This window comes from Chelonia mydas, chromosome 2 (genome assembly GCF_015237465.2).
Source record: "Chelonia mydas isolate rCheMyd1 chromosome 2, rCheMyd1.pri.v2, whole genome shotgun sequence".
NCBI classification, from domain to species: Eukaryota; Metazoa; Chordata; order Testudines; family Cheloniidae; genus Chelonia; species Chelonia mydas.
Genome location: NC_057850.1, coordinates 138,590,056 through 138,602,381, shown reverse-complemented (window position 1 = coordinate 138,602,381; position 12,326 = coordinate 138,590,056). Strand labels below are relative to the sequence as shown.

The 12,326-nt window shown below is 40.9% G+C and overlaps 1 protein-coding gene across 2 annotated transcripts in view; it reads right to left on the bottom strand.

The window, feature by feature from the left end:
* The window catches only part of SEMA5A (semaphorin 5A), a 616,581-nt gene that overhangs the window by 38,487 nt on the left and 565,768 nt on the right, over positions 1-12,326 (bottom strand). The window lies entirely within an intron of this gene.

Below are 12,326 nucleotides of genomic sequence, written 5' to 3'. Positions count from 1 at the left end.
ATAATTTCTTTACATAACAGTACAGCAGAGCTATTGGATAAAAAAGGTAGTTAAAGTAATTAATTACCTAATAATGGAAAATTGCTTTAAAATACTTCACAAGTATTCAGGTTGGTATGTTGTGTAACAAGGCCTTTTCAGCAAGCCAGGGTGCTCTCAAAACAATGTTTTCTTTTATAGGGGTTGTTTTTAGTTTTCCTGAGCAATCAGGCAACTCTCTGCTTAATAGCTGTTGTCTTGGTTAATAAATATTGCTCCACAAAGACGAGAAAAAAAAATCCTGGGGAAGAGGATCTTCCAGGGAAAAATAGTCTATAGAAATAGGACCTCCTGCGGCTCCAATAAAACATCCACATCACTTGCAATTTCCAAAAGACTATTAAGTAAATTGGCCATCCTTCCATGCACTTTGGGTTTTACAAAAGAGAGGAAGGAACGATGAGTAGAGAGGGTGATCCTCTTCATTCACAAAAATGTAGATGAAATTGTGAAAGTCGGGGTTTTGCACAGATTGGGCAGTATCCTTCAGAACTGAAGCTTTCATATAAGTTATTTCTAGCCCTTCTGGGTACGAAGATAAATAAAAAGTTACTCATCTAAAGGTTCTCTTGTTGAGCACATAGCAAAAGAGAATGAATAACAGCAAGAAAGATTGGAGTCTTGTCTGTTCCTGTGAAAGAGAGTGAACTGATAGAGATTCACAGAAATGTAAATAGCATCCCATGGCTAAGTGGAATTAGAATTTCGCACTAGCACAAATGTGGGATTTTGGGGTGTCTGGGAAAGTGGTGGATTGGAGACCTGACTTTCTGCTGTGCCCTTCTGGACTCCCAGACATAACCTGATTCCCAGTCCCTTCTTTCTAAGTCCCAATGGATATCACTGCATTTCCCCTGACTTGGGGAAAGAGCAAAAACAAAAAAAAGTTTTTCACTCCCAGTTCACTGCTGCGTCAGTCAACATTCATAAAGGAAGTGTTGCATGTAGCAGACAGCTGGCTCAGAGCAATGCAGCAGCAAGAAAGGCAAACTAATGCCTATAGGGGCAGTACAACAATAAGAACTAAGGCCAAAGCCTTTAGGAAGGACTCTGATTGACTTAATGGCCTTTGGATCAGGTAAGAATAGCACAAAGCCCATTTTTTTCCTGGTGTATGAAGTTTCCCCAAGGATGAATTTGGTCCATTACTTTTAAATATCCTCCCCTTTTCTACAGGCCACAGTATGTCTGCAGAGAAAAAGGTGGCAGAAGTGAAAAAAGCAACAGGAGATTAACAGGTTTTTCAAAGTTGCATACACTCTCCATAATGTCCTTACAGGAATTTTTGTAGTATCTGAACTTCTCTGTATTTTTATCTTCGTGTTTATTGGTATATGACAATTTGTCCTGAATATATTAGATTTTTCACAGTTTAAAAAAAAAGTGGTAATAAAAATAGTGTGACACAATCCCAAATATAGAAATAAGGTAACAAAATTTCAAATATTGAAAACAGAATTAATCCATTTCTTTCCATACACATTAGTATAACTATGTATTTCCTACATTTCAATATTCCATATTTCAACCACAGGTTAATATCTTAAACAAAACAAAACAAGAAACGAATGGGGATGGATGGACGGAGATGGATGTCAACATACATTTACAAATATTTTTCTTCATACTCAGGATGTTTAGTACTTTTAAATCCAGTATGATTCAGTATATCTCTGTACCAACAGAAAAAGCACATTATTCAGAGTTCCAACATGTTATTTTCCATGTTGTTGGACAATAATCTGAGTGCAATTAACTCATTTTAACATGAATTATTTCAGATGACCATTCTTTCCAATGAAAACAGTGATTATATCCCATTAATGTGAACTGGAGTGTCACATGATATGCACAATTCTAAGCCACATTGGACCAGCAGAGGAAATAAAGTATGCTATTCCAGTAAAGGCTAGAATATAAACACATCAGAGAGAAGACTCACCAACGATTCCCTATTTGAAGATTTCTTACCCATATTTTAGAGGTCTGGGAAATCATGTGAAAGGCATTTCATTGCTTTCCTTCTGCATGTCTAGATTGTCTAGTTATGATTATCAAAGCTTCCAAACAAAACAGGCATGCAAATATTATATATATTAATATGTTAACCCTTAATGTTAAGGGCAGCTGTGGTTTGGATTGAGCATGGAGCTGAGAATCAGGAAATCAGGGTTTTATTTTCAACTCTGCCACTGATTCTGCATGACCTTAGCATATCAGTTAACTTCACTGTGCCTCAATTTTTCCGCCAGTAAAAAGGGGGATAATAGTATGTACTGAACTTTGTAGAGATCTTTGAGTTCTGTGGATAAAAAACACTACACAGCAGACCCTCACTAATCCACACTTGGCTTAGCCACACACTTCATCTTAATCTTCAAAAAGAATTAATTATCTCTCCATCTCACAACAAAGACTTAATAGCAGATGTTAAAGTCCGGTCTCAGATGTTTTCATTATTTGTAAAAGATACACAACACATTTACTACTATACTATAGAGTATTAATATGAATAATTAAAACTGAACTAGGATTGACCAAATAAATGAACCAAGTACACATTGTGATTTGTTATCCTTGCTTTTTCATTGTGTTTGTTCATTTGGGCCTCAAACCTGCAAAGCACTCAGCAGCTCCTGAGATGTCAGTGCACAATTTTTTCAAAAGTGATTTAGGACCCTATGTGCCATTGCCTTTCTGTGGGACTTTGGCACTTTTGAAAAATTTACCCATTCTCACTAATTCCCAAATATCAGTAATTCACAATGGGTGTTCCAATTAGTGAGAATCTAGTGTTAGTGCCGATTCTTTTTATTAAACTTTCAGATTCTTTTCATATGGTTAAGTAAAATATTTTTTAAGCATGAAAGGTAGATGGTCAAAAGAATATTAATTTATGCAGAAGTCCCTGTGAGGGTGGGGACAGAAGAATAAGAAAGGAAGTGAGGGTAGCCCAATCCTGGGCCTTGCAGTGGACACTTCAGTACCTCTGGGTCCTGCTGTCGCTTCCTCCACCCCAGGTGTGCATGACTTTGTATGGGGGTGGAGCCACCACAGTATTTCCTGGTGAGAGAACTAGGCCTCACTGCCTACCCCCCTCCGTTCCACCACCCCATTGCACAGCAGAAGCATGCAGTATTGCATATATAAATACAAATTAAATAGTGATAAGCAGGACAGGGAGCAGAGTAGAACCTGATCCTGCATTAATGAGAACACAGTTGCCTAGCTGCCAATTTATGCCTGTTTACTAGCCGCAGAAAGGACTAAGAGCTAGATTATACTCTAATGATGAGCTTTGTGTAAGGGCTAGTATGAAAGAGCCCAGGGAAGGGGTTTTGCCTCAGAGAGGATCAGTTCCTTCTTTGCTCTTCCTTTCTTCCCAGACATTTATAATCTGCTACTGACCCTGACCAGTAGAAGATTATTTCCTCCTACACAATGGCTCAGCGGCAGTGGCCAGTACTTTGGGGGACTAGGGCAGAATCAAAACATCATCCATTCCTTGCCCTTCTCAGTTCACTCCCTGCCCACTTGTGTGAGGGGATAGTGCCCATCGCTCTGTCCCTGATTTCCCCTCCATACCTGAAGTGGAGCTGAAGGGAAGTGTGCATATGAGGGTGTAGCATGTTATATTCTGCTGAGTGCACATAGCGCTATGTGGACACCAATGGGTATGCCTACACAATGTTTGGGTGACAGACTCAGGCTAGTGAGACTCACACTAACACTCTAAAAATATCTGTATAGACAGCACATTGAAGTTGCAGCTCTGGCTGGAGCTGAGGCTCTGAAGCTCACCATCCTCCCTAGACACTTGATCCCCGATGTCCCTGCTATACATCGCCTCTGCTTCCAGCCCTAAGTGAGGAAGGTGCACCTAAGCATCCTATTAGCATGATGAAAATTGCACTTAGACTGACTTCTCCTCATGAATGATTATTTTTCACCCAGACCCTGTCCCCTTAGAAGGAAAGACGTGAGAGTGCAGGCAGCTTGAAATTTAAAATGGAACTCAAAACTTAAAATTAAAAAGGTAGTAGAGCAGTTTTTAAACTACGGGCTGGGGGGAAACCAACAGGTGCGGAGGAGCATGTGGTTCGGACAGGGACATTCCTTAGGGGAGGATCTACTAATCAAGATTCCCTATGTCCTAGTAAGAAGGAGAGGATGGAAGATGATAAAATACGGGTAGGATCTGATGAGAAACAGTCAAATGAAAAAAGTCTCATTCAATTACACCATGTAATGGGACACAGCTAAAAAGTGCCAAGTTCTTAAAGTGCTTATATACCAGTCCTAGAAGTCTAAATAAGAAAATGGGTGAACCAGAGTCCTTCGTATTAAATGAGGATATTGATATAACAGGCATCACAGAAACTTGGGTGGAATGAGGATAATCAATGTGACACAGTAATACCAGGGTACAAAATATATAGGAAGGACAGAACAAGCTGTACTGGTGGGGAAGTGGAACTATATGTGAAAGAAAGCATAGAATCAAATGAAGTAAAAATCTTAAATGAACCAAACTGTACCTCAGAATCTCTATGGATAGTAATTTCATGCTCGAATAATAAGAATATAGCAGTAGGGATATTCTACTGACCACCTGACCAGGATGGGAAGAATTAGTAGGGGAAGCAAAAGTGGATGGGAACCTGGGAGGCAGTGACCATGAGACGGTTGAGTTCAGGATCCTGACACAAGGAAGAAAAGAGAGCAGTAGAATACGGACCCTGGACTTCAGAAAAGCAGACTTTGATTCCCTCAGGGAACTGATGGGCAGAATCCCCTGGGAGAATAACATGAGGGGCAAAGGAGTCCAGGAGAGCTGGCTGTATTTTAAAGAATCCTTATTGAGGTTGCAGGAACAAACCATCCTGATCTGTAGAAAGAATAGTGAATATAGCAGGTGACCAGCTTGGCTTAACAGTGAAATCCTTGCTGATCTTAAACACAAAAAAGAAGCTCAATGCTTTTTTCGCCTCTGTCTTCACGAACAAGGTCAGCTCCCAGACTACTTCACTGGGCAGCACAGCATGGGGAGGAAGTGACCAGCCCTCTGTGGAGAAAGAAGTGCTTCGGGACTATTTGAAAAAGCTAGATGAGCACAAGTTCATGGGGTCGGATGCGCTGCATCCAAGAGTGCTAAAGGAGTTGGCAGATGTGGTTGCAGAGCCATTGGCCATTATCTTTGAAAACTCATGGCGATCGGTGGAGGTCCCGGACGACTGGAAAAAGGCTAATGTAGTGCCCATCATTAAAAAAGGAAAGAAGGATGATCTGGGAAACTACAGGGCGGTCAGCCTCCCCTCAGTCTCTGGAAAAATCATGGAGCGGGTCCTCAAGGAATCAATTTTGAAGCACTTCAAGGAGAGGAAAGTGATCAGGAACAGTCAGCATGGATTCACCAAGGGCAAGTCATGCCTGACTAATCTAATTGCCTTCTATGACGAGATAACTGGCTGTGTGGATGAGGGGAAAGCAGTGGACATGTTATTCCTTGACTTTAGTAAAGCTTTTGATACTCCCACAGTATTCTTGCCAGCAAGTTAAAGAAGTATGGGCTGGACGAATGGACTATAAGGTGGATAGAAAGCTGGCTAGATCGTCGGGCTTAACGGGTACTGATCAATGGCTCTGTGTCTAGCTGGCAGCCGGTATCAAGCAGAGTGCCTCAAGGGTCGGTCCTGGGGCCAGTTTTGTTCAGTATCTTCATTAATGATCTGGAGGATGGCATGGACTGCACCCTCAGCAAGTTTGCAGATGACACTAAATTGAGAGGAGTGGCAGATACGCTGGAGGGTAGGGATAGGATAGGATACAGAGGGCCCTAGACAAATTAGAGGATTGGGCCAAAAGAAATCTGATGAGGTTCAACAAGGACCAGTGCAGAGTCCTGCACTTGGGATGGAAGAATCCCATGCGCCGCTACAGACTAAGGACTGAATGGCTAGGCAGCAGTTCTGCAGAAAAGGATCCAGGGGTTACAGTGGACGAGAAGCTGGATATGAGTCAACAGTGTGCCCTTGTTGCCAAGAAGGCTAACGGCATTTTGGGATGTATAAGTAGGGGCACTGCCAGCAGATCAAGTGATGTGATCGTTCCCCTCTATTCGACATTGGTGAGGCCTCATCTGGAGTACTGTGTCCAGTTTTGGGCCCCACACTACAAGAAGGATGTGGAAAAATTGGAAAGCATCCAGTGGAGGGCAACAAAAATGATTAGGGGACTGGAACACATGACTTATGAGGAGAAGCTGAGGGAACTGGGATTGTTTAATCTGCAGAAGAGAAGAATGAGGGGGGATTTGATAGCTGCTTTCAACTACCTGAAAGGGGGTTCCAAAGAGGATGGATCTAGACTGTTCTCAGTGGTAGCAGATGACAGAACAAGGAGTAATGGTCTCAAGTTGCAGTGGGGGAAGTTTAGGTTGGATAATGGGAAAAACTTTTTCATTAGGAAAAACTTTTTCATTAGGAGGGTGGTGAAGCACTGGAATGTGTTCATAGAATCATAGAATCATAGAATATCAGGGTTGGAAGGGACCTCAGGAAGTCATCTAGTCCAACCCCTGCTCAAAGCAGGACCAATCCCCAACTAAATCATCCCATCCAGGGCTTTGTCAAGCCTGACCTTAAAAATATCTAAGGAAGGAGATTCCACCACCTCTCTAGGTAACGCATTTCAGTGTTTCACCACCCTCCTAGTGAAAAGTTGCAGGGGGTTGGACTAGATGACCTCCTGAGATCCCTTCCAACCCTGATATTTTATGATTCTATGATGGTGACAGTGACTGTGAAATGCTCAGGGAGATTAGAGAGGCTATAAAAATAAAGAACTCAATAATAATGGGGAATTTCAACTGTCCCCATATTGACTGGGTACATATCACCTCAGAACAGGATGCAGAGATAAAGTTTCTTGACACCTTAAATGGCTGCTTCTTGGAGCAGCTAGTCCTGGAACCCATAATAGGAGAGGCAATTCTTCATTTAGTTCTAAGTGGAGCACAGGATCAGGTCCAAGAGGTGAATATAGCTGGACCGCTTGGTAATAGCGACCATAATATAATTACATTTAATGTCCCTGTGGTGCGGAAAACACCACAGCGACCCAAACTGTAGCATTTAATTTCAGAAGGGGGTAGGGGATACACAAAAATGAGGAAGTTAATTAAACAGAAATTAAAAGGTACAGCACCAAAAGTAAAATCCCTGCAAGCTGCATGGAAACTTTTTAAAGACACCAAAATAGAGGCTCAGTTTAAATGTATACCCCAAATTAAAAAACATAGTAAGAGAACCAAAAAAGAGCCACTGTGGCTAAATAACAAAGTAAGAGAAGCAGTGAGAGGCAAAAAGGCATCCTTTAAAAAGTGAAAGTTAAATCCTAGTGAGGAAAATAGAAAGGAGCATAAACTCTGGCAAATGAAGTGTAAAAATATAAGTAGGAAGGCCAAAAAAGAATTTGAAGAACAGCTAGCCAAAGAGTCAAAAAGTAATAGTAAAATTTTTTTTAAGTACATCAGAAGCAAGAAGCCTTCTAAACAACCAGTGTGGCCACTGGGCAATCGAGATGCTAAAGGAGCACTCAAGGACGATAAGGCAATTGCAGAGAAACTAAATGAATTCTTTGCATCTGTCTTCACAGTTGAGGATGTGAGGGAGATTCCCAAACCTGAGCCATTCTTTTTTGCTGACAAATCTGAGGAACTATCCCAGATTGAGGTGTCATAAGAGAAGGTTTTGGAACAAACTGATATACTAAATAGTAATAAGTCACCAGGACCAGATGGTATTTACTCAAGAGTTCTGAAGGAATTCAAATGTGAAGCTGCAGGACTACTAACTGTAGTCTGTAACCTATCATTTCAATCAGCTTCTGTACCTAATGACTGGAGGATAGCTAATGTGACACCAATTTTTAAAAAGGGCTTCAGAGGTGACCCCGGCAATTACAGGCCAGTAAGCCTGACTTCAGTACCGGGCAAACTGGTTGAAACTATAGTAAAGAACAAAATTGTCAGACACATAGATGAACATAATTTGTTGGGGAAGAGTCAACATGGTTTTTGTAAAGGGAAATCATGCCTCATCAATCTACTAGAATTCTTTGAGGGGGTCAACAAGCATGTGGAAAAGGGGCATCCAGTGGATAGAATGTATTTAGATTTTCAGAAAGCCTTTGACAAGGTACCTCACCAAAGGCTCTTAAGCAAAGAAAGCAGTCATGGGATAAGAGGGAAGGTCCTCTCATGGATTGGTAACTGGTTAAAAGATAGGAAACAAAGGGTAGAAATAAATGGTCAGTTTTAGAATGGAGAGAGGTAAATAGTGGTGTCCCCACGGGTCTGTACTGGAACCAATCCCATTCAACATATTCATAAATGATCTGGAAAAAGGCGAAAACAGTGAGGTGGCAAAATTTGCACGATACAGAACTACTCAAGATAGTTAAGACCGAAGCAGACTGCAAAGAGCTACAAAAGGAACTCTCATAACTGGGTGACTGGGCAACAAAATGTCAGATGAAATTCAATGTTGATAAATGCAAAGTAATGCACATTGGAAAACATAATCCCACCTATACATATAAAATGATGGGGTCTAAATTAGCTGTTAGCACTCAAGAAAGAGATCTTGAAGTGACTGTGAAGTGATTCTCTGCAAACATCCACTCAATGTGCAGCGGTAGTCAAAAAAGCAAATAGAATGTTGGGAATCATTAAGAAAGGGATAAATAAGTAAGACAGAAAATATTGCCTCTATATAAATCCATGGTACGTCAACATCTTGTATACTATGTGCAGATGTGGTCGCCCCATCTGGAAAAAGATATATTGGAATTGGAAAAGGTTCAGAAAAGGACAACAAAAATGATTAGGGGTATGGAACGGCTGCAATATGACGAGAGATTAATGAAACTGGGACTCTTGAGCTCGGAAAAGAGATGACTAAGGGGGGATGTGATTGAGATCTATAAAATCATGACCGCCGTGGAGAAGGTAAATAAGGAAATGTTATTTACTCCTCATAACCCAAAAACTAGGGGTCACCAAATTAATTCATAGGCAGCAGGTTTAAAACAAACAAAAGGAAGTATTTTTTCACACAATGCACAGTCAACCTGTGTAACTCCTTGCCAGCGGATGTTGTGAAGGCCAAGGCTGTATCAGGGTTCAGAAAAGAACTAGATAAATTCATGGAGGATAGGTCCATCAATGGCTATTACTCACGATGGGCAGGGATGGTGTCCCTAGCCTCTGTTTGCCAGAAGCTGGAAATGAATGACAGGGGATGGATCACATGATGATTACCTGTTCTGTTCATCCCCTCTGGGCCATTTGGCATTGGCCACTATCGGAAGACAGGATACTGGGCTGGATGGACCTTTGGTCTGACCCAGTATGGCCGTTCTTATGTTCTTGGACAATCCTAGATACAAAGCTCCCTCCTCTGGCCTGCACCTGCCATATCGGTCACTTCTTCACCTGCTTATCCTGAAGTCAGCATGAAACTTACCTCCTCGCGGCTATCATTTCAGATATTCTGCAAAACAGTGACTTTCACTCCGACACATGCATTTGTTATCTACAAACTAGCTTTCTGTGACTTTCATTAAAAAAACCTCATTTTTTTAATGAAACCTCATTGACCTCATAAAAAAACCTTTTTTATACTTCTATTAAATACTCCTGTCTCTCTCGCTCTCTCTGAAAGTACAATCAGGCCCAACTTCTGGATGAGCTGTATCTTATTACCATTACTCACCCTACCACACGTGTTCAAAGAAAAGAGCAACTATATATACCTGTTTCTCTTTTTCCCCCTTCAGACTGATCTGATTTGGACCCTTAAATTTAATTTTAATTATTGATAAAGACAAGCTGCTGTGAATCAGCTGTAACGGAGAACCAGAAGGATTTCTTTGAGTCCCATCAGAATGACATCATTCACTATCTGCTCCCAAATCACCACAGACTTAGATGTTTCATTCAAGCTGTGCAGACTTATTCAAATTTAATTTGTGGCCAAGAAGGAAACAAATCACTGAGAAAAGATATCAGACATATTAGGACATCAGATACCTACTTTAGCAGGGCCCACTACCCCCTTTCTTCTGTCAGTTCTTGAAAATCATTTTCAAAAGTAGAAACAATGGGGATGCAACAATGGGGATTGATTGAAACCAAAATGTCAGTTTCAAGCTCTACTAGTTGTTCCTTATAACTTCATCACTTTCTGATTTGCTTAGCTGTGTATGCTGGCTCAGTCTTAGATACTAGTACCACTATCATGCTCTTCATATTAATATTATGGAAAACTTGCATTTTCTGCTGATTGTACCAATTTCTACCAAAAATAATTGCAAAATTACTAAGTTAAAAAGGTCCCATTTCTGGAAACCTTATAAAATATTTCACTTTAAAAAAGCCACCATTTCAAAAAAATCCAACCCAAAATTCTGTTTTAAGAACCAACAGTGAAGGGGAAACAACAAACCTGGTCTAATTTTACAGGAATATTTTCTCCTGTTATTACTGTATGGTAATGAAACTATGAATCTGGATTGATTTTTGAAATGCCTATTTAGATTTTGCTTACTTAAATTAAAAACTATAAATAAGCCTGGAACAAGTCTCTACACCCACTGAGGGCAGGTCCTCCGTTAGTATAAATTCCCATAGCTCTGTTGACTTCAGTTGAGCCTGACCATTTATACCAGCTGAGGCTCTGCCTCACGGTGTCCAACCATTTCAATTTAAGGGCCAAATCTTATTTCAAGAAGATTAAGGTGCCACAATCAATATTCTGCCCTGTCTGCTACCTTTACACTGCTCATATAGTGCAAAGCGATCGGAAACCAGCATCACCAGAAAACAGGTCCCCTGCCGGGGATTCCCTTGGCCTGGGGGAGTCCTGAGTAGGAGCAGCTCAGAGTGGGTGTACACTTCCCTCCTGACAACCTGTGGGGAGGAGAAGTGAATGGGATGCTCCACATTCTGGCTATACCCACCTAGTGTAGGGGTCCCTAGAGAACTGTTGCCAGTTAGCACATAGTAAACATGCCCCAGGCTGCTAAAATCTTCACTGGACCTGGTCCACTGAATCTGTCAGCTGTAACCATTTGTTGGCTCTCAGCTCTCTTGGGCGTCCCTGTGTAGAGATTCAGATTTGCCCTCTCTCCAATCTCCTTCAGCCACAATTCTTCCCCCAACCTGAGGCTCGGGGTTGGAAAGCCTGAGAGACTATTTACTGGGTCAACATTATTCACTCATGGAATTCCTTTAGGGTTAAAAGGGGAATAATGCCACAGCCATATCAGGTGTGAACGAAGAAGGAAAGCATGCTGAGCAGCCAGCACTACCCCTCTTCTCTACATATCCTCCTGATGTGGGGCCCCTCTGTTTGAGAAAGAGAGAGAGAAGATCAGGGAACAAATAATCTTGCCAAATACAGAAGATACAATAACGATGCACATCTGTATCCACTCTCTGAAAAAATATTCATTTAGGTTTTAATATCTTTTTAGTGAACCATAAAATAATTGTCAATGAAAAAGCTGCTTAAGATTCTTCTAACGAACTCTCACTATTTACAGTGAACCTGAGATACCATCTCTTCCTGTTATCTGTCCAGGACCTCACAAGACTTCCTGGGGCCTTGCATTCAAAATCTGTCACAAATTCACTCAACAGGTTCATAAACCTTACTTTGATAAAACTAAGCTTTGAGTTTGAAAGACAATTCTGAACCAGGTCAGTTTCACACGATTATCCTTTTCTTTCTCATGAACATTTCTCAAAGCTGTAGGGCCAAAGTCTCAGCTAGTGTAAATAAAGTATAGCTACACTATACTGAAATCAATAAAGATACACTGATTTGCACTAGCTGAGGATCTGGTCTCTAGTCTATATCCATTATAAATCTAATTGGCTGCTTCGCTAAAGAAATTCTCTCTTTCTGGCAGCAAAACAACTTGGTCTGTTGAAACAGCTCAGAAATCACATTTCCATATGGTACCTTATATATTAAAGCACTCATATCTGACACTGGTGCTGATTGAATGTCAAAGGGTCTTTTTGCAATATAAATTAGTTTTAGTTGCTATGGGCAGTTACCGTGAATGCATGTCTTCTGTACCCTTTATATAGCACTGGTTTCAAATCATTGCTGAAATTTACAGAGCAAAAGTTATTTTGTTAAGTTCACTTTGGTTGGGCTAACTTGTTTGTCTGGAAAGGAGCTGAGGAGGAAATGATTTGAACTAGTTTATAATTT